We start from the raw sequence: 20402 nt of genomic DNA, 5'->3' as shown, positions 1-20402 counted from the left end.
CTGGGATTACAGGCTTGAGCCACCGCGCCCGGCCGCTCTGGTCCTTTCTTAATTCTGCAATCAAATTTCTTATTTTGTCCCCTTCTTCTCTCTTCTGTTTGCACCTTAGGTGCAATAGTAGATATTCTGAAGTACCTTGAACAAATTGGGTCATTTCAATCTCTTTATTCCATCATTGTTAAACTGCTCCCTTCCTTGGGAATTTCATAGAATTCTGTCTCTGATCCTATCTATCTGATGATTACCTACCTAATCCTCAAGACTCAATTCAAGGATACCTCCCCATTTTTTAGATCTACTTCCATATTTTAGAATGGAAAAGTTCCTCAAAGACAGGAGCCATGTCTTGTCTTACATCTCCAAATTCTGCCCCAAGGTAGGCACTACATAAATATTATGTTGGATGTTAGATGAATGGATGAATTTTTACAAATGTATTTGGTCTTGGTACAACCACATAAGGGTGAGACCCTTTCAATGATATAAGAAATGGGTGTGTTCTATAGGACACAGAGAGCATTGTAATCTGGAGACAATTTCTATTGTCCATAAAGTGACAAGTTGAGGGTATTCAGTTTGAAGTCTTGAGGTCAGTTCCTGTATTTTCTATATTCTAAGTTGGATGTTCTTGTGCAAGACATTCTGAGCATGACACTTTAACTACAAAACAGATATAATGTTATAATTATCTATAGGATTTAGGATCCCAACAAAAAACAGAAGCTGTACTCAGCTTGGATATTGAAAAAAATTAATTACTGGGGAGTCTTTATACAGGTATGGGAAAGATTTAAGAAACCAACAAAAAATGTCAGGGAATTTAGTGGCTTTCAACAGAGAGAAGCCATTACCCCCTAGCCCTAAAGGAGCAAGTGAGAAAAGTGTTTCTGGAGCCTGAAGAGAATTGAGGCTGTAAAGAGAGGGTTCCTTAGAGAAGGTATAGACTTACAGATGCAGTTACTGCCAGAACAAAGAGCAGAGCAGCAAGGCAGTAAAGGAAAAAATACCCTGACCCTTCTCTCTTGCCCTATAATCTCTTGCTGGTGCTTTCCTTTGGCTGAGAACAACCGGAAGCTAGGGCTTAGGGAGCCTGGGAGATACAGTCTGGAGAGTCCACTCCATCCTTCTCTAAGCACAGAGTAGGATGCAGAGGGGCAGAGAGCAGATGGGAGGCTGCAAGTGAAAAACAACCAGCAATCCACCCCGTTTATTTTTGTGGGGTATAAAATGCATAGAAGAGTAATATAAAATATATAAGTTATAACTTTTATGTCCCCCCAAAATTCCCATATTCAACATCAGGAGAAAACACCAAATATTCAATATTTGGCTTTTTTTTTTTTTTTTTTTTTTTCAAAAAGGGACACTGTGACAAACCTGGAACTCTGATTATTTGTCTCCAGTCTGTGGGTGGGTAGCTCTTTTGGTCAGAGCCTGGAGGGTGATGAGGACAAATTAGGAGGTTCAGGCACATGGGCACCAGAGTTATATGGGCACAGACTACATAGTCCAGGCTTTGGTGTCCTGCCATTATTACAAGGAGGCCTGAGCACATCCATTGCCACTGCCCCCCAAATAATTTTGCAGTGTGTGTACTAGGTATATGTTAGAGGCAAGATACTCAGGCATTCGAATATATCTTTCCACAAGTTGTTTTAAAGCCTTATAAGTCATTCCTAGTAATTATTCAATAATTATCCAACCACCAATTTCTATACTTCCTAGAATAAGCAATGCTTCATAGAGGGTGTGGGAGTACAGTGTCAGGGTATGATTTGAAGAACACCCATCTGAGAATTACCTCTCCCAAAAGGATTTGCCCTACTCATTGCCCCACAATTCTAATATGAGAATTCTCACAATTCTCAATTAGTGATCCTCCTTTGGGTTATTTGCCAGTGTCAGTAGTCTCATCCTAAAACATACCCAAGGTGCTTAGAGTTAATAAGAAATTTGCATGCTGTTCCATCATTTCTCTTATTAGGTCAGATTACTTGTTCACTCACTCAACAAATATTTACCAAGAACCTACTCCGTGCCAGGCACTATGCTTTTTGCATTTATACAAACCAAGAATGGCACAGTGGCATCAGCTACTTGGAGGTGGGGGAAGGGTGAAAACTGCTCATAAAATGCAGCACTAGGAGCCTGATCAGAGAGGACACAGCATTGGGTTCCCGGTTAATCTAATGAGGGAGTGAAGGGAGAAAGCTATGGGTCTGGGGCAGAGAGAAATACTGTGAGCGCACTTTAGTTTGGCAGAGAGGCATGTCTGAGGATATTGAGTAAATAATAATATTCATAATTATGCGATCACTTAATATGTGCCTAATAGACTGTTAACATATTAGAAATTTCTTTATCTCAATGTCTTCCCTTACATAGCCAATATTGTGATGGTCATTCTTTTGACGAGAAAATTGAAGTTCAGAAAGGATGTGATTCACTCATATCCAAGCAGCTGATGATGGCAGATTCAGGAATCAGATCCAATTCTGCCTTCAGAGTATGAACTCCTTCCTCTTGGAAACATCATCCTTCTGTGGGATTGAGTTAGTAAAACATCTTCCTCACCTGAAATTTAGCTGTTCTTAAAAATTGCTCAGATTTTAGTGAAACTGATTTTCTCTTTCTTGAAAAGAAAAAATATCGAAGGGGATCTCTCATCTTTACCAAAGGTTTATCATGGTTTTGCCCACGTCAGTTTTGTTTTCTGAGGAAAAACTGAGAAGACTCACTAACAGATTACTCAACAAATGTTTCATGAATGAATGGCTCCATAATTAAGCAGTTAGAAGTCACGCAACCCTTTGTAACATGTAAAACACAAGAAGATGTCTCAATTCCTCCCTGAGAGTCATTTCCCATTAAATCCCAATTTTCCACTTGATGAACTGCAGGCCCTCCCAATATCAACAAAGATTAGGCAGTATTTCCTTGCCAGGCTGAGGCTGTTACTTGCTTGCTGTTGAGAAGCAAACTATAACAAATTGGGGCTGGACCAAATAAAGAACCCATAAATGAGTAACTTTGCTCAATGACCTTCTAGCTCTCTTGGCTTGGCACATCCCATGGAGAAATAAAACAAGGCAGAGAAGATGACCAAAGAGTTTCAGGAAGTTCTGTCTCCTTTCTTGGAATTTGTCGATGGGGTTATTTCCCATGGATGGCCTGTCTTTTAATTACACTTTGGCAGGCTCAGAACTATGAAGTTATAGGGATGGGTGGGCCTATAGCCAAATGCTGATCTCCTCAGCTGGCTTAATGAAAATTACCAGGACTTTGTCCACAATGGGCGAGGAACAAAAGGCCTAGGTCAGCTGCTTCGGGAGATGTGGCTGTTCCCAACTACCCTGCATGTTTCCAGGACATGGCTGATATAACTCAGTAGCAAGTGTTTGCTCGGTGTGAAAGCGATAGAAAAGAAAAGAGAACACAGTTTTCCCAAACAAAAACTAGCAAAGACTGAAGAAGCCTCCAAATCATGGAGAAAGACCTTGTACTTCTCTGACCTGGTTGAAACATCATTTCCACTTCAACTCTGAAATGCAGCAAATAGATCAAGGGCCATCAAAAAATCCCACCTGTGAATTTCTACCAAAGACATATATCATGGTGAACATGTCTTGGTTCTTGTTTGCCCAAAGATAGCAGGGGAAGAGAAGCCACCCAAGATACTTCCCTTACCTGCCTTCTGTCTGCATCTACATGGTCTCCAGTGGTGGCTGAGTGCTCTTCTTATCTCTGATTCTCCAGTATCACCACTCCCTCCTTTTGCCCTTGCAGTCCCAGGAGTGGTAGGTAGGTGCTTCCTATTGTTGCTAATCTCAGGGTTGTCTCACCACCTCATTTGGTTTCTCAGCTCTTCTATCATTTGTGTAAACAATTCTCTGAATAAATCTACTCTGGTTCAACCCTTGAAGTGGTTTCTGTTACCTGATTAGACCTTGACTGATACATATGTATTCTTCCCTTTATTGTAATGTTGCTACTCAGGAAGGCAAGACATCAAACACAATCACAACTCATCTCACTGAAAAGTCAATACTTTTCCTGCTCTATCTGGCTACCTCCTGGACTACAGGATCACATCAAGTGTGCGAGAAATGGCAATGACACTTAGAGGGCTCTCAAAGAATATCTTTTGGACACATGAGTTTCTCTGGCATGTTGTGACATCCTAGGTTTCATGTGTCCTTGTAGCCAACTTTTATACAAGAAGGAGGTGATACCATCCAGGGATGAGGGAGGGTGGCTCCACCCACCTCTATGACCTGGAGCAATGGAAAAGCTTGGTAAAGTATATGATACTTTATATATAAAAGTAACTTTAGAATACATGTTAATCAGGACAATGTTGCAACAAATGATAGAAACTGAATCAAATAAATTTAAGCAAAAAAAAAAAAAATGTATTGACTTACATTATTGAAAAACCCAGAGATAGCACAAACTTTCCACATGGGCGGGTCTGAGAGTTTAAACAATGCCATCAGGAATCTGCCACATCTCTCTCCACCATTCTGATTTGCTCTCTTTTATGTTGGTGTCAATCTCAGACAAATGCGTACCTGTGATTGCAACAGAGCCTACAACAGCTCCAGGTTACCCTCAGTCTCAGAAGGACATCTTCTCCCTCCCTGGACCAATCACTGTGTCTTTGCTGATTGGGATCAGAGGCTCTGGGAGGTCAGCCTGAGTGAAGTTCATGACTCCTCAGCCTCCTGTGGTAGGGGAAACAGAGTTCTTGACTGAGAAAAAGGGAATTCTGGGCAAGTGACAACAGATATAAAATACCACGAGGCAGCCAGGTACCAAAGGAAAAGTATTGGCTTTGAATTAGAAGAGTTGAAATTGAATTCTAACTCTATTATCAGTTTGCTGTGAAAGTCCAGGCAAAGTATTTCACCTCTCTCAGCCTTGGTTTCCTCATTTGTAAAACATGTGGATTGGGCTTGGGACAGTAATTTGTAAGCATTTTTAACCACAAAACTCTCTATTCAAGTAAACTCTTATGCAAAACAGACAAAACCTCGCCAAATTTGCTTAGAGGGGTGATGAGGATACTGGAGCCGTATCTCCCTGATGGGGCTACTTGAAACTCCTTTAGTTCCTTGGAACACAATTTGAGAAACCTTGAAGTAGCTGATCTCAAGGGCCTCTTCCAGCTTGAACTTTGGGGAATGTTATGTAGATTGTCCAACCCTCTTTAATCTAATTTTTCTCACTTTCCCTCTATTTATTTTTTGGCTAACATCATGAACTTTGGCTATGTGTGAGAGGCCACTTAGGAAAAATAATCATTTATTCAAATGCTCAGCCAATTTACTTTGGCCTATTTGGAGCTTGTTTTTCCTGACGGAGAGGGAATAAATTTATAAAACACACTTTCAAGTTGGGGCTAGAAAAGGTGAGTGTACAAGTGAGGAAGAGTAGACAACAGAAGTTGCCAAAGCTGAGCTGAGCTGGAAGCTGTGAATTCAGGAAACCTCCTTCTCCCCATTGCTGCGCTCCCTTGGCATCTGGGGCCAAGTGTACGCTCTGGAACGGATGGCAGAGGAGGATGTTGTGGGTTTTGGCTTCACTACTTGTGAAAACTTGCTCTTGGGAAGCCACCTCCAGCTCCAATACGAGTGTTTGATTGAAATCGAGCATCAGGGAAGATGGGGAAAGCGGTGGGGGATTTGGTCTTCCGATAGCCAGAAGACAAGGTGAAAGGACGGACACTTTGACTCAGAAAGTGCCAAGAGCGAGAAATTCGTGCTGAGGTGACTTCAAATGAGGCCAGGACCTTTGCTTCTCTTTTTCATGTAATTGTTTATTCAGATATATGAATAAAGAGAGGCTAATTGGTGGCAGACACTCCTTGGGGGTGCAGAGATAAATAAGTGGTGTTCTCTAGCCTGTGGGACCTTGGAATGAAACAGGCGAGGCAGGCAGATCAATGCAAAATGCTGTGTGGGAAGGCTGATGTTTCTCTGGTGCACACAGGCTGGTGATGGCGGATGTCTGCTCTGACTGGCTGGTGTCTGGGCTATACCAACTGTTAAATATTTTAATATCATCCCTGCTCTGTGATGTGTAGGAAGTATAACCAGATAGATGTGTACACTCCACAGTACTAGTACAGAGAAGGAAAAATAACTGGTGGAGTTAAAGAGTGTTTATAGAGGTGGTAGCATTTGGTCCGTGTACTAAAGGAAGAGTAGGACATCATTCGGAGGTGGAAGAGGAGACAGGAAGGGGGCATTCTAGAGGACAGAGGGAGTGGGACCATGTTCTGCAGTCTGAATATGTATGCAGAGGCTGGGAAGACAAACACGTTGTTTGGTGTGAATTGAGCATAAGTTGTTAGGGAGTTCATCAAAAAGTGTGAGCTCACTATCTTCAAAATATCCAGAATTCAACCACTTCTTTCCCTTTACTACTGCCAGCCTGGCCCAGCCCATTCTCTTCTCTCCCCTATTCCAGTCACAGCCTTGGAAGAGGCATCTGCTTCTCTCCTGCCCCCTACAGACTATTCTCTATACAGAAGCCTGGAAGATCCCTTTACAAACCAGGTCAAATCTCCTAATGGCTTTGCTCAAAATAGTGCAATGACTCCCCACATCACTAAAGTTGACGTTCTTACATTTGACTTCACTGAGCAAGCTAATTCCACATCTACAGTATTTCATGACCTCCTCTTTTACTCCTCTCCACACTATTGACTTTGATCTGGCCACACTGGCCTCCTACTTCATCCTCAAACTTGGCAGACACACTCCTCCCTCAAGACCTTTGCTCCAGCTGTTCCCAGTGCCTGGAGCTTCCACTCTTTTTCCAAGTATCCCTCGTCTACGTTTCTCATCTACAGATCTTTGCTCTTGAAGGTTGTGTTGACTGCCCTATTTCATTTCACAACCTGGTGACCCATCAACCTGTGAATCTACCCTCCTTGGCCTATTCTGGTTTTTTTTTCTTAGCAATTTTCACTTTTTAATATAGTATATTTTTCTTATTAATTATGTTTATTGTTTGTCTTTTCTTGCTAGAATATAAGTTCCATGAGGGTGGCTATCCTTGTCTGTTGCTTTGAAAAAAATTCCAAGTGGTCAGATCAGTGCTGGGTATAGATGAGGTGCTTGATAACTACTTATCAAGTGGTAGGGAGTGAGGATTTGGTAGATTATCCAAATACATGGTAAAGCCAGCATTTGGACTCAAGTTTGCCCAGTGGCTCGTGCCATCACTCCTGAGTGGGAAAGGAAAACCAGTTGAAGTATTGATGCTGGTAGCACTGGTGGTGGGATTTTTATAACACTCATGCTGATACTGGACAGCATAGACAATGCTGCAGTGAAGGAGAGCGCAAGCTATCCTTGCTCAATTTGTTGCTGCAGACTCTTTTTTTCTTTTAAATAATAAAATTCGTGACTGAAAAGACATCCTGTATGCGTGCGTGTGTGCATGTGTATGTAGATGCATTGGCCTCCATCCTAGAGCCTTACCTCATTTGGCAGGCATTTAACAAAGGCAGGATTATTGAATACCAGTGAATTATCTGGCAACAGAGGAAGAGACCAAGAGATGCATCGGTATGGAGCGCACCTGATAGGATGAAATGTTGGTCATTCACAGATGTCTTTCAGAAGGAATCACCAACAAGTGCTGCATTATGTTTGTCTTGAAGAAACTATTTCCTATAAGGTTTCTGACCTTGAGAGGCAGGGCTGACATTGCAGACAAGAGCCTCAAGATTAGGCAGTTCTGCCTGGACTTCTCTGGAATTGCTGCTCAGTACCTGTGCCTGCTGCTACCACCTGCCATTGGGATTTGGCGCAGGGATCCAGTTAGCTGTTTCTTCATGCTCCAGGCTTCCACTGGTTAATGCTGAGGACTGCCAGCTAGTATTGAGAGATTGCCACTACCACAGAAACACTGTCTAGAAAGAAGGCTGGGTTACGAGGAGATGGGACAAACACAGAAAAGTCAAAACCAGGCCTCATCCTGGCCGGTAGTTAGATTTTTTACTTAAATTTAGGCTTACTCTACATGTTAAGACTCCAAAGAGTACTAGGGAAAGAATGCTTTCCTAAAATGCATGGGCTCCACTGAATGCCGTATTTAGAAAGGAATCATTCCTTCTAGTTGTGCTGATGTGTTAAATGAGTAAGGCCACCAAGCACTCTTAATGACCAAAAGGGATAAAAAGTTTCCTCCTGGTTTTCTTCAAATCACAGGCATCACTATAAGGGAGGAGGCTATTGGATAAGCTCCTGCTTATCCAAAAGAAACTAAATTTATTTTGCACAGAAATCAAATTATTAACCCCCAAGCTTTCAAAGTTGCTAGATTGACAACCACCTAAGATGATACCAAAATGTGGTTGTCTGGGAAATTTATTTTCGTATAACATACAATGCTACAATGGTATCTTCCACAGAAGGAACATTTAAGTCCCGCACTCCAACCCTCATTACCACACACACAATACACACACCTTTTATTTTTACCCCCAGTTCACCTGTATTGGTGTTTAGAATAGCACAAGGGTCTATTAAATCTGAAAGCTGTTTTGGTCTCCAGACTTGCCAAGTGTCATATTTGACCTACTTCACCCGTTGAAATTCCCATCCTCCATAAAAAAAACATTTCTAACAAGATACCACCCTGGTCTTACTATGGCTTTTTCCAATTTCTTCATTATAAATGCCAATCATGCCTGCCCCATAGTATACAATGATTTTGGACACCCTCTATGCCACCTGTCCTCAAGCTTCAGTTAGTGTCTGAATCTCCTAAAGGGCTGGTTAAAGTACAGATCACTCTGCCACCCCCAGAGTTTCTAATTCAAGAAGACTGGGGTAGGGCTGGAAAGTTTGCATTCCTGACAAGTTCCCAGGTAAAGCTGACACTGCTGGCTCTGGGATCTTACTTTGAGAATGTCTGTTCTATGCTTTCAATTTTGATTGCTCCTTGAAGAAAAAGAAAACCAAAACCAGTTGATTTAGAACTGAACTGGGTAGAATTAGCAAAGTCAACAGCTATGAAATTAAACAGCAGCAGAAGAATGAGCTGGTATCAAGTGAGGTCTGGGTGTGGAGGAGAATGTGCTATAGTTCATGTTCCTTAGGGTTCCTTAAAAGATCTTTCTTCATCAAGAAAGAACCCAAAGAGTGAAGTGATCAATATCAAAATTCTTTCAGTTACAAGTGATAAAAATAATAATACAAATAAATATCAACTCAAACAGGCCAATTCAAAGAGGATATTTATTGGCTCATATCAATGAAAAGTATAAGGATGGTCTAACTTCAGGCATGGCATGAACCAGAAGCTCAAAAAAGTTTCTTTCTATAACTCTGGCCTCTGTGTCCTCTCTATTTGAACCATTCTGAAACAGATTCTTAGATCCTGGTGGCAAAATAAACAAGAACCACTTTCTCTCACTGGCCAAAGTCTTTAGAAAGCATGCTGTTATAGTTTCTCAAAGAACACAGTCTGCGGGGGTCACCTACTGTGATCCAGAATAGAGAAGAAAAAGGGCAAGAAGAGGACCAATTGATAGTATATTAACCGTAATGGCCATTATTCCTTGGACACTGAGGCAAGTTTGTGACACTATAAAAATAACACGGAAGTATGTTTATGGTCATAGCTTCCCATTACCCAAATCCAACTCCATTCAACTAAGAAAATGCCACTAAGACAATTTACCTTGGGGATTGTCACACAACTTTTTATCTCTTTTGTCACCATTAAATGTGATGTTTTTACTGGTAAGCTTCATGGCAGAGCCTGTCATTGTAGTGAGATAATTTGCTACAGAGAGTGGTGTAGGCAAAGGGAAATGGTAGCTACCTGTTTCCCCAGATCCACAGTAACTTTTTTAAAGTCTTTCTTTCTGCTGAAAAATGCCTGCCTGGCTACAGAGTCGAATAGGAGACTCTGAAGGGACAAGATGCTATTTTAAGTGCGATTTTCAGTCTTATAGAGTTTTCATTTAGTTCTTCATGTAATAGGCACATGTACAAAAGCAATTAAGCTAGAACAAAGCAGAAAATAACAGCAGGCAACTCACTGCCTTCAGTTACAGTGCTCCCAATCTGGAACACTGTCAGTCACTGGTGGGGCTTGCAGAATTAAACTAGCTGGGAGAAAGAAAAAAAAATTTTTTTTGGCTGAGTCAGCATCCAAATATAGGAATCCTTCTGAAGGATTGCAGGTTTCTCAGAGGGCTATGCTAGAGGCAAGGAGTAGGTTGATTTTTTAAAGTCCATACAGGAAGAAAGAATTATTGCACAATGTGTGTGTTTCCTGAGTTGTGGTCTGGAAAAACCATATCTGGGCCTAGGACACTCGCCTCCCTCTTTGAGACCCTGGAATGAATCTTTATTTCATTGTGCTTAACCATCACAGCAATTATGTTCCTAGAATGATATCAGCTAAAGGATGTGTTGGGGTTTTATTTTAGTTAAGTTAGATTGTAATTAGCAGGAAGTCACGTATTAAAGGGATATATGAGAAACGGAGTGGAGGCTAATGGAATTAAAGGGAGGGAAATGTCTGGGCTTTAGGGCTTTGCCACTGCCAAGGCCCACTCACTCACATTCATTCCCTCCATCCATCTCACCCTATCTCCATTCTTCATTGTCTTCTGCTAAACACAGATTTTTAAATATGGCAGAAGATGGCCACCAGCAGCTCCCGATTCATGCCCTTCAATTTCTATGACTCAAAAGGCAACATACTCTGTCCTCCTCCAGTTGAGGAAAAACCCCAGGGAAAGAGGACTGCATAAATGAGATGAGAGGAGAGTGATCTGGAAGTAGGAGAGGGAGGGCTATGGCCACAGAAACCAGAGAAGGATGGAATTTCAAGGAAAAGACAATGGTCAATGGACACTACAGAGGGATGAAGTAGAGTGTGATGGAAGCATTCCTGACAAGGTTTGCAACACACAAAAAGTTAATGTCACATTTATCAGCTCACATAGTGTGTGGATATTAAACAAGCATATCACAGTGCTTTTCTTGAATATTAGTGTCCTAATGCCGTCACTGGAAACATCAATTTGGGCAACTGCCCATAAATTTATGGTTCCTTGTAAAGCTGCTTTTACGTAGTTAAAAAGTATTAATTAACATAGAAACAAGCTTTGATAAAAGACTGCTGAACAACAATGAAATAAACCCAGAAGGGCCGTGGTGGGCCTAGCCTGGGTATTGTGCTCACAATCCCCACTTGCTTTGTCACTGGGGAAGGAGGACAAGGTACAACAGTTGGCCAGGTTGAGTCACATCATGGCTATTCCTGTGGGGAGGGACCAAGTACTATGAATGACTGACAGCCCCACCAAGATTACACAACTAGAGGCAGGGAGAAACTATTTCCCAAAGAGGAGGAGGGAGAAAGGTACATACTTTTCTGTGTACAACTAGCAAAATGGTTACAGGAGTCCAGCCAAGTGTAAAAGTATCCCCAGTCCTCCAGTAGCACCAATTATTAGTTATTCCTATCAACGTATATTTTGTACCTACTACATGTCATATCTGTGTTAGATCTTGGATATACAAAGATAAATGGGACAAGATCCCAGCCTTTCAGAGTTTGAGTTATTGCTAAATAGACATGCAAAAATAAACTGCGTGTTATGGAACAAGAATTGTAGTAGAATTTGAAAAGTAGTATGGGAGAAGGAGAGGGAAAAGGATGCATTCTGTTGGGAAGGAGGGATGAGAGTAAGATTCATAGGAATCAAGGTTCAGAGGAGGGCTTTAAAGGAGGAATAGGAGGTTTCCAAGTAGACAAGGCAGATTTCCAGAGATTTCCCAATTTAAATACTCACTTAGCTTAGTTGTATTAGAGAATATTATAGGTTTGTATCACATAGGGCAGCACTTAGGAAATACAGATCTCAAGCTAATTTTAAACATAGAAATTAAAGTTTACAGAAGTTAGGAGATTTGATCAAAGTAATATAGCTAGAGAGTGGCAGGGCTACCATAAGAAGTCAGACTTCTTCATCACTAGAATAGTGCTCTTTTAATTTCCCCACATAAAATCCTGAGGCTCAAGGGTCAAAGAGAAACAGTGAGCCTTGTCCTGGTTTTTAGTAGGTATTATCTAGAGTCATGAATCTAACTATAACTATTATGTGACCAGGACATTACCAACTCATTAGCCTTGAAGAATGGTGAGTAGCAAGTGTTCACAGTGAATTTTACATTCATGTACAAATTATTGGGAAAAATCTGTTTCAGAAAAACACAACTGGCCACCATAGATAGCCCCCATATGTTACATCCAATAATTAATGGACCTTTAATTACATTTCAATAAATTGATGAGGACTGAGTTTTAAGACAGGTTATTTCCTTACTGGAGCTGTGACTCATAAGGAGAGGACAGCCCCCCGGTTTTTATCAGAAAATAAAAAAGTTAAGGGGAGAAGCCCTCTGTTTTACTCACACGGACTGGTAGGGCAGATGTGCATAGCTGACAGATACCCAAGATCTAGAAAAACAATTGCTTGGAAGTCACTGGGCTGAGACAGCTGGAATGGTTAGTTTTTTTCCTATGGGCTTCTGAGCTAAAGACTCTTTCAAATTCCGGAGCAGAGGCACGGAAGGCCCTGTGCAAAGCCAGCACAGGAAGGGCTAGTCTGGGTTGGTCTGGTGGGTTAGGTGGGCAAGAGTCATGGTCTAAAAGGCAGTGGGAGCTAGAGAGGGCAGTAGCACAAGCCATTCAGAGTAGAACAGTTGCGGAAGTCACTGTCCCTTTGTATACTGCTTTCTTGGTACAGGCAGCCCTGGTTCCACAGCTATAATTATAATGATTGACAAGAAACTGACAGAGGGCCCTATTTTTGAGAGGAGCAAAGGTATGGCCTTGTGTGTGGGAATGTAGTCTGAGCAGGAGAGTCAGGAATTGCATAGCCGTCATCTTCCAAAATGAAGAGGCTATTAGAGAAATACAGACAAGCATTGTGCATTTGTGGATGGCTAGCGCAAAAGAACACATCATCCCCCAATCTCAGTATAATATCCATCACTCCGGAGAAAAGATCAATATCAGCAATTATCAAAAATGGGGGAAAAACTGCCAAAAGGACTGTAAGCCAACCATGTTAAACATGAAATGAATTACCACTCCCTCCAGTGGGATAAAATTTCTAAATCGTCAACACAATAGAAAATAAACACAAAGTCTACACATTTCCTTGTAGGCTTTCCGCCAGCCTCTTAGAGAGACCAAGCTCACTCAAGAGTCAAGTTCAAGGTTTCTGCCTGCCTCTCCTTCTTGTCTGTTTTGACTATACATATATATGCTACAACTATGTTATTGGTATACAAGAGGTTGGAGAACTCAAGGCCATTTCCTGTAAGGGACTGGGTTATCCATAACACTTGCTTGGTTATCTTTTATGATTTAATAGGGAGACTTTCCATAGCATGAAATCTGGCTCTGCCATTTATAGGCTGTGAGACCTTGGGCAAGTTACTTAACCTCTGTGAAACACAACTCAGGAGTCTTGGAAAACGATGATTGTATGAGACAATATCTATAAATAGATATAGAGCACAGCACTGGAACATGTCATGTTCTTAAAATGGTAGCTACTCAAATTGTTATTATTATTAAATCACTGTGCCTGCCTTTGAAGAGCTCACAGTCTAATGCGAAAACCAGACATGGGTATGATTCATGCAGATAGAACAATATGGGTTGTGGTTACAAGTATGGGTTGTGGTTATTTTCATGTTTAAGATTGCCTTTGTATAGTCTGTTTCCTCTGGTGGTTTCTGTCCAGATAGTGACACTATTTGCAGAAATTCTAGGGAAAAATCACAGTCTCTCATCAGGCTAGAAGTATTCTGGATTCTAGAACATTATCAAGATCTTCACCTAATACGAAAAGGCAGAAAAGACCTATGGATGCTAACATCTTCAGGCATCTTGAATCTCAACGTTGGCTGCACTAGGAGAGCTTTTAAAATTCCAGTGCCCATTCAACAAAGATGACAAGACGATTTAATGAAAAGACAATCTTTTCAACAAATGGTTCTGGAACAAGTATCCATATGCAAAACCTCACAAGACACACAAAAATGAAAGTGGATTATAGATATCAAAATAATAGCTAAAACTATAATACTTCTGGAAGAAAGCATAGGAGAAAGCCTTCATGACCTTGGTTGACCAAAGAGTTTTTAGATATAATAGAAAAGCACAGTCCATAAAATGAAAAATACATATTTTATACTTCACAATTTAAAATGTTTGTATTTAAAAAAAAAATAAGAAAACGAAAAGTTCAGTCACAGACTGGAGAAAATACTTGCTAGTCATATATCTAATAAAGTACTTGTTAATATATAAAATAACTCTTACATCTCAGTAATAAGAAGACAATTCAATTTTAAAAGGGGCAAAAGATTTGAATAGAAGTTTCGCCAAAGAAGATATACAAATGGCTAATATGCACTTGAAAAAATATTCAGTGTAATGAGGAATCCAAAGAATATAAGGAATACAAATTAACACTACAATTACATATAACTACACAGTCATTAGAATGGCCAAAATTAGAAATCCAAACAACACCAAGTGTGGTAAGGGTATAGAGAAAATGGAACCATCAATCATTGCTGGTGGGAATGTAAAATGGGAAAAGTCAGTTTTTTAAAATAAGTCCGTCGAAAGCTTACTATACAACCCAGCAATTCTGCTCCTAGAAATATACGCAAGAGAAATTTAAACATATTTCCATACGAAGGCATGTTGTGCTAATGTTCATAGCAGCATTTTTCATAATTGCACCAAACTGGAAACAACCCAGATGCCCACCAACTGCTGAAAAGTCAAACAAAATGTAATATGTTCGTACCGTGAAATAGTGTTCAACCATAAAAAGGAGCATGCTACAGCATAGATACACCTCAACAATATTATGAGACATGAAAGGAACCAGATGCAAAAGACAACATATGTTATGATTTTATTTATGTGAGTGTCCACACAAGAGAAATTGACAGCGATAGAAAGCAGATCATGGCAGTCTGAGGTCACAGGTAGGAGCAGGGATTGACCGCAAACTGGCAAGAGGGAACTTTTTTGGGTGATGGAAATGTTCTAATACTAGATTGTGTGGATGTCTGCACTCCCATGTTCATTGCAGCACTATTCACAATAACCAAAATATGGATGCTGTGGATCTATGTCCATCAACAGATGAACAGGTAAAGAAAATGTGTATGTACACAACAGAATGCTATTCAGTTGTAACAGGAATGAAATCCTGTCATTTGCAGCAATATGGATGGAACTGGAGGTCATTATGTTAAGTGAAATAAGCCAGGCACAAAAGGACAAATACTGCGTGTTTGCACTTACGTGTGGAAGCTAAAAAAGTGGCCCTCATGGAGATAAAAAGTTGGTGGTTACCAGAGGCAGAAAACGAAAGGGGGAAGGAAGATAAGAGTGAGGTCAGTTAATGGTTACAAAATGTAATTAGATAGAAGGAATAAGATCTAGTGTTTGATAATACAGTAGATTATTATAGTTAACAATAATGTATTTTATATAGTTCAAAATAGCTAGTAGAGAAGAATTAAAATGTTCCCAACATAAAGAAGAGATAAATGTTTGAGGCGATATGTATCCCAGTTACACTAATTTGATCATTACACATGGTGTGCATGTATCAAAATATCAAATGTGCCCCCAAAATATGTGCAACTATTATGTATCAATAAAAAAACACCAGATTGTGGTGATGCCTGCACAATTCTTTAAATATATATATATTTTAAATAATATAATTTACCATTATAATGGGTGAATTTTATACTGTGTAAAGTAGACCTCAATAAAGCTGTTTAAGAAATCCTGTTGTCCAGGCTTCCCTCCAGACCCATAACATTGGAATCTTTGGGGCTGGGACCCGGGCATCAGCATCTTGTAAAGCTTCTCCAGCTATTTTAATGGGCAGCCCAGGAGAACCAAGGTAGAGAAAAACCTGTGGATTTGAACTGCATCTCCACAACTCACCAGCTGTGTTACTTAGAAGTATTATTTAATCTCTCTGAACATTATTTTCCATGTCTATAAGAAAAAATAATACCTACCTCATCAGCTTGTTTTGAGGCTAAAAAAAGATGAATGTAGAAGAATGCTGAATAACGTCAAGCTGAACAATTGTCTAGAAACTAGAATAGTGATAACAGTCATATAATGTGTGTTCAAGACCTGAAAGTCAGCCACAGTTTTGTCAAGAGACCCCGAGCACAAGACATTCTTATACCAGACAGCCCTATCAGTCTAAATTCCAGAGTATGTAAGATTACTTTGATCTCTGTCAGTTTGGGACAATTTAATAATCTCCCAAAGAGCACTTCAATGAGATCAGGCTTCCAACAACAACAGACTGAACTATCCAAAAGCTTCCTTTAGATTAAAAGTACCTTAATGTCAGCCAGGCATGGTGACAATATTTTGGGAGGCCAAGGCAGGCAGATCACTTGAGGCCAGGAGTTTGAGACCAGCCTGGCCAACGTGGCAAATCCCTGTCTCTACTAAAAATACAGAAATTAGCCAGGCATGGTGGTGGGTGCCTGTAATCCCAGCTACTCAGGAAGCTGAGGTGAAAGAATCACTTGAACCCAGAAGGTCAAGGTTGCAGTGAGCCATGATCCTGCCATTGCACTCCAGCCTGGGTGACACAGCAAGATCCCCCACCTCAAAATAAATAAATAAATAAATAAAATACAAATATTTTTATATTATCAGTAATTTGTGGTTGTTTTGCAGTTGGAGTTAGGGTCAGACAGTAGAGGGGTTTTTTTCTTTTTTTTGAGATGGAGTCTCGCTGGTCACCTGGGCTGGAGAGCAGTGGCAGGATCTCGGCTCACTGCAAGCTCCATCTTCTGGGTTCACACCATTCTCCTGCCTCAGCCTCCCAAGTAGCTGGGACTACAGGCACTCGCCACCATGCCTGGCTAATTTTTTGTATTTTTAGTAGAGAAGGGGTTCCACCGGGTTAGCCAGGATGGTCTCGATCTCCTGACCTCATGATCCACCTGCCTTGGCCTCCCAAAGTGCTGGGATTACAGGCGTGAGCCACTGCGCCCGGCCGAGGTTTTAAAACCTCTAAACCCAGCCTCTTTCAGCTACTATAAAGATATAAAAAATGTCTTGTACCAATTAAAGTGTGTTCAGCTGGAAGTAGCAAAGTACCTGATTTTTAATGTCTTAAGTTGCAATTATTTTAAATTTTAACAGATGATCTGGAAGTAGGCATTCCAAGTTTGCTTTGGAAATTCCGTGATATTATAAAATATCCAGACTCTTTAGAATCTTGAGCTTTGTCAAAGGCAGCATCTCTCCTCATGATCAGAAAACAGCTGCCAGATTTTCAAGAAACTCAATCGCATATGACAGCATCTCAAATAGAAAGCTGGAGGCAGATACAAAGAAAGGCTTTTTCTTCACATGCTTCTTTGTTATTAGGAAGGAATGAAAACTTTTCCCCAGAAGTCCCAAGAAGACTTTTCCCTTTATCACCTTAGATGAATTGGGTCAAATACTCACCCTGTTAGCAAGGAGGGAGGAGGAATGGTCGTCAGGAAAGCATCCAAAAGCATCTGTCACATTGCTTATTTTCATACAGTGTTTTGCAGCTATGCATATGCAGCAGTGTTCTTCATTATAGGCAACAGAAAATGTCCCTGTCTAATTTAACCAGAAAATGACTTTATTCACAGATTTTGAGTACTTCAGAGCTGTCAGGATTTCTGAAGAGTGAAACTTGAGGTTAAGCTGCCAGAAACGATGCCCAAAACCATGCTTGAAAACTGTTCTAATGAAGAAGCCCCTACTTCTGTCAGTTACCACACACTCCATGGACAGTTTGCACCATTGCTGTTCTCCTGATAACTTGATCTTGCTTTCACCATTACCGCCACGGCTGCCAAAGAGAGAGGGTGAGTGTGCTCCTTGACCCTTGGTTGTTGCATAGCTAGCTTCCAAATCTAAGTGTGCTGTGAGCGCATCTGATTGGTGGAGCCTTGGTCATGTGAGCTTTCCCAGCTGCAAGGGAGTCTGGGAAGGGGAGTAGCTGGTATTTTTGGTACTTCTGAAGACTCATAAGAGAAGAATTCTCAACTTAGGTAGAGGTTTAGATACTGAAAAACTAGAGTGAATGACACATTCACTACAATGTTAATTATCTCATTTAATTCTCATAACCTTTTGCAAGTTATCCTCATTTTATGGAAAAGGTAACTGAGGCTCAGAGATACTTTACCATGTCCAAAAATCTAAGCTCTACAGACAAGTAAGCAAAACTAGATGTCCAGGGATGTATATTGTGCATTATTATAGGAAATTAATTGAAGACATACCAGATATTCATCATTAGGTATTTGTTAAATAAATTATGCTATATTTATACAATGGAACACTGCATAACCTTTTACAAACCTTGAGCTAGATTTATATGTTCTGATAGGAAAATATGTTTAGAATATATTGAGTGAGAAAACCACAAGTTCCAAAATGGTATAGATAGTACAACTTCAAAACAGTTTCAAGAGACTCTAATTTTATATAGATAGAGATATATCATATATATTGTATATACAGGTAGTCCTAGGATTAGTAAGATTTAACTTAGGATTTTTCAATTTTATGATGGTTCCCATACAACCATTTTGACTTTCACTTTCAGTACAGTATTCAATAAATTGCATGAGCTATTCAACACTTTAATATACAATAGGCTTTGTTTTAGATGATTTTGCCCAACTGTGGGATAATGCAAATGTTCTGAGCACATTTAAGGTAGACTAGGCTAAGCTGTAATGTTTGATAGTTTAGGTGTATTGAATGTATTTTCAACTTATGATATTTTCAACTTATGATGGGCTTATCTGGCTGTAACTCCATTGTAAGTTGAGAACATTTATATATTTTACACACACACACACACACACACACAGAGCCATGTATACCAAACTGTTAACAGTAGTTGTCTCATGTGGATGTTAATAAGAATTCTCACATTTTTCTGTTATATATACTTGCAATTTTTGAATTTTCTACAGTAAGTATGTAGTGTTTTGTAAGCAGCAAAACACCCAATAAATCCAATTTTAATTGAACCAGATTAATCATCCATAAAGATAAGATTCCTTTGTTTAGATAATGGAAATGGGGTAGGCGGGCCTGTCCAACTTGAGGGCATTTTTGCCTCTAGGACTTAGATATTGAAATAAAAATTAATGAGTCACTCAAAAATATGGGATCAATGGGAGAGAAAAAAGGCAGGGAGCTTGACTCCCCTTCAGAGGCAGGGCTAGCAGCAACTGGGGCAACAAGGGTCACTTTATGTTTAAGTTGAGGGAGGATAAAATAATAAGAGAGTTCCAGAGAGTAGGAGAGTCAAGAATAAATGCTTCATCCCAGATTAAGAAAGGATCCAGTAGCCTGAGATATGGATGGGTGGAGAAAGCAAAACCAGTGAAATGGGTCAAAGAGATTAAACCCTGGTTGGAAATTGAGCAAGAAAAGCCTGGGAGGCTGAAACAGGCCAGGCCTGAGGCAGTGCCAGGCTTTGTTCTCAGGCCTAATTGCTAGGATAGGAAGCTATAAGTTACACTGTGGAATGCTTTAGTGTTTTTTTAAATAGTAAATTTTTCTGACACAGCTTATTGATGAAAACTGTTTTTAGCTATAGGAATCCTATATTCCAATACCACAGAGGGTACAATTAAATATAAAAATGCTGAAAGAGAGGCAGTATAGCTTAGTGGAGAAGAGCATAGACTTCGACTTGGTGACTCAGGTGGTATAGACAGAGAGATGACTGTGGATGCCACCAGAGAAGAGTCACTAATCCGATAGTTTGGGTTTTGGCCAGTCACCATAGGAGAAGTGACTTTAGTATTGATGGGGACATCCCAACCCAGGCTTTACTCTGATTTGTGGATGACCTGGGCTTCAGTTGTGGGACTTGTGGTGGTGGGAATCCACATGCTCTAACTTTGAAATTCTCAGCCTTTTGCTATAACATAACAAAAAAAGAATGGCTACAATGAGCCAGACTCTAGTTGGTGCTGAAAGTCCTGTTGATGTGCCTGAATGGAGAAACTAAAAGTCACCAACACGGCTCATTAGTGAACCTCTGACTCATACTGAACATGGGAGGACAATTAAGGAAGAAGACCCTAGTAGAAGGATCCCCACCAAATTGTCGTCTTTCCCTTTTATGTGATGAGGTTTGATGTTGGCAGTTCATTCTTTGCACTCCCTGCTACATATTTGATGCCTGTCAATGCACGTATCACAGATAACTGGAGAGGCATTGGAATTACACATGCAGAGGTCTAGAAAGACCATTTGAGCCAATTAAGCAGGAG

At 40.3% G+C, this 20402-nt stretch overlaps 1 long non-coding RNA gene across 1 annotated transcript in view; it reads left to right on the top strand.

Annotated features, from left to right (window-relative positions):
- The window catches only part of LOC135967567 (uncharacterized), a 230690-nt gene extending 211542 nt beyond the window's left edge, over positions 1-19148 (top strand). Inside the window, exon 3 of the long non-coding RNA XR_010581742.2 lies at positions 17748-19148. This is a non-coding gene — a long non-coding RNA (uncharacterized lncRNA). The remainder of the gene's footprint in view (positions 1-17747) is intronic.
- Positions 19149-20402: the final 1254 nt, after the last annotated feature.

The sequence above is a fragment of the Macaca fascicularis genome, chromosome 15 (genome assembly GCF_037993035.2).
Source record: "Macaca fascicularis isolate 582-1 chromosome 15, T2T-MFA8v1.1".
NCBI classification, from domain to species: Eukaryota; Metazoa; Chordata; class Mammalia; order Primates; family Cercopithecidae; genus Macaca; species Macaca fascicularis.
This window is presented reverse-complemented; position numbering and strand designations above follow the sequence as displayed.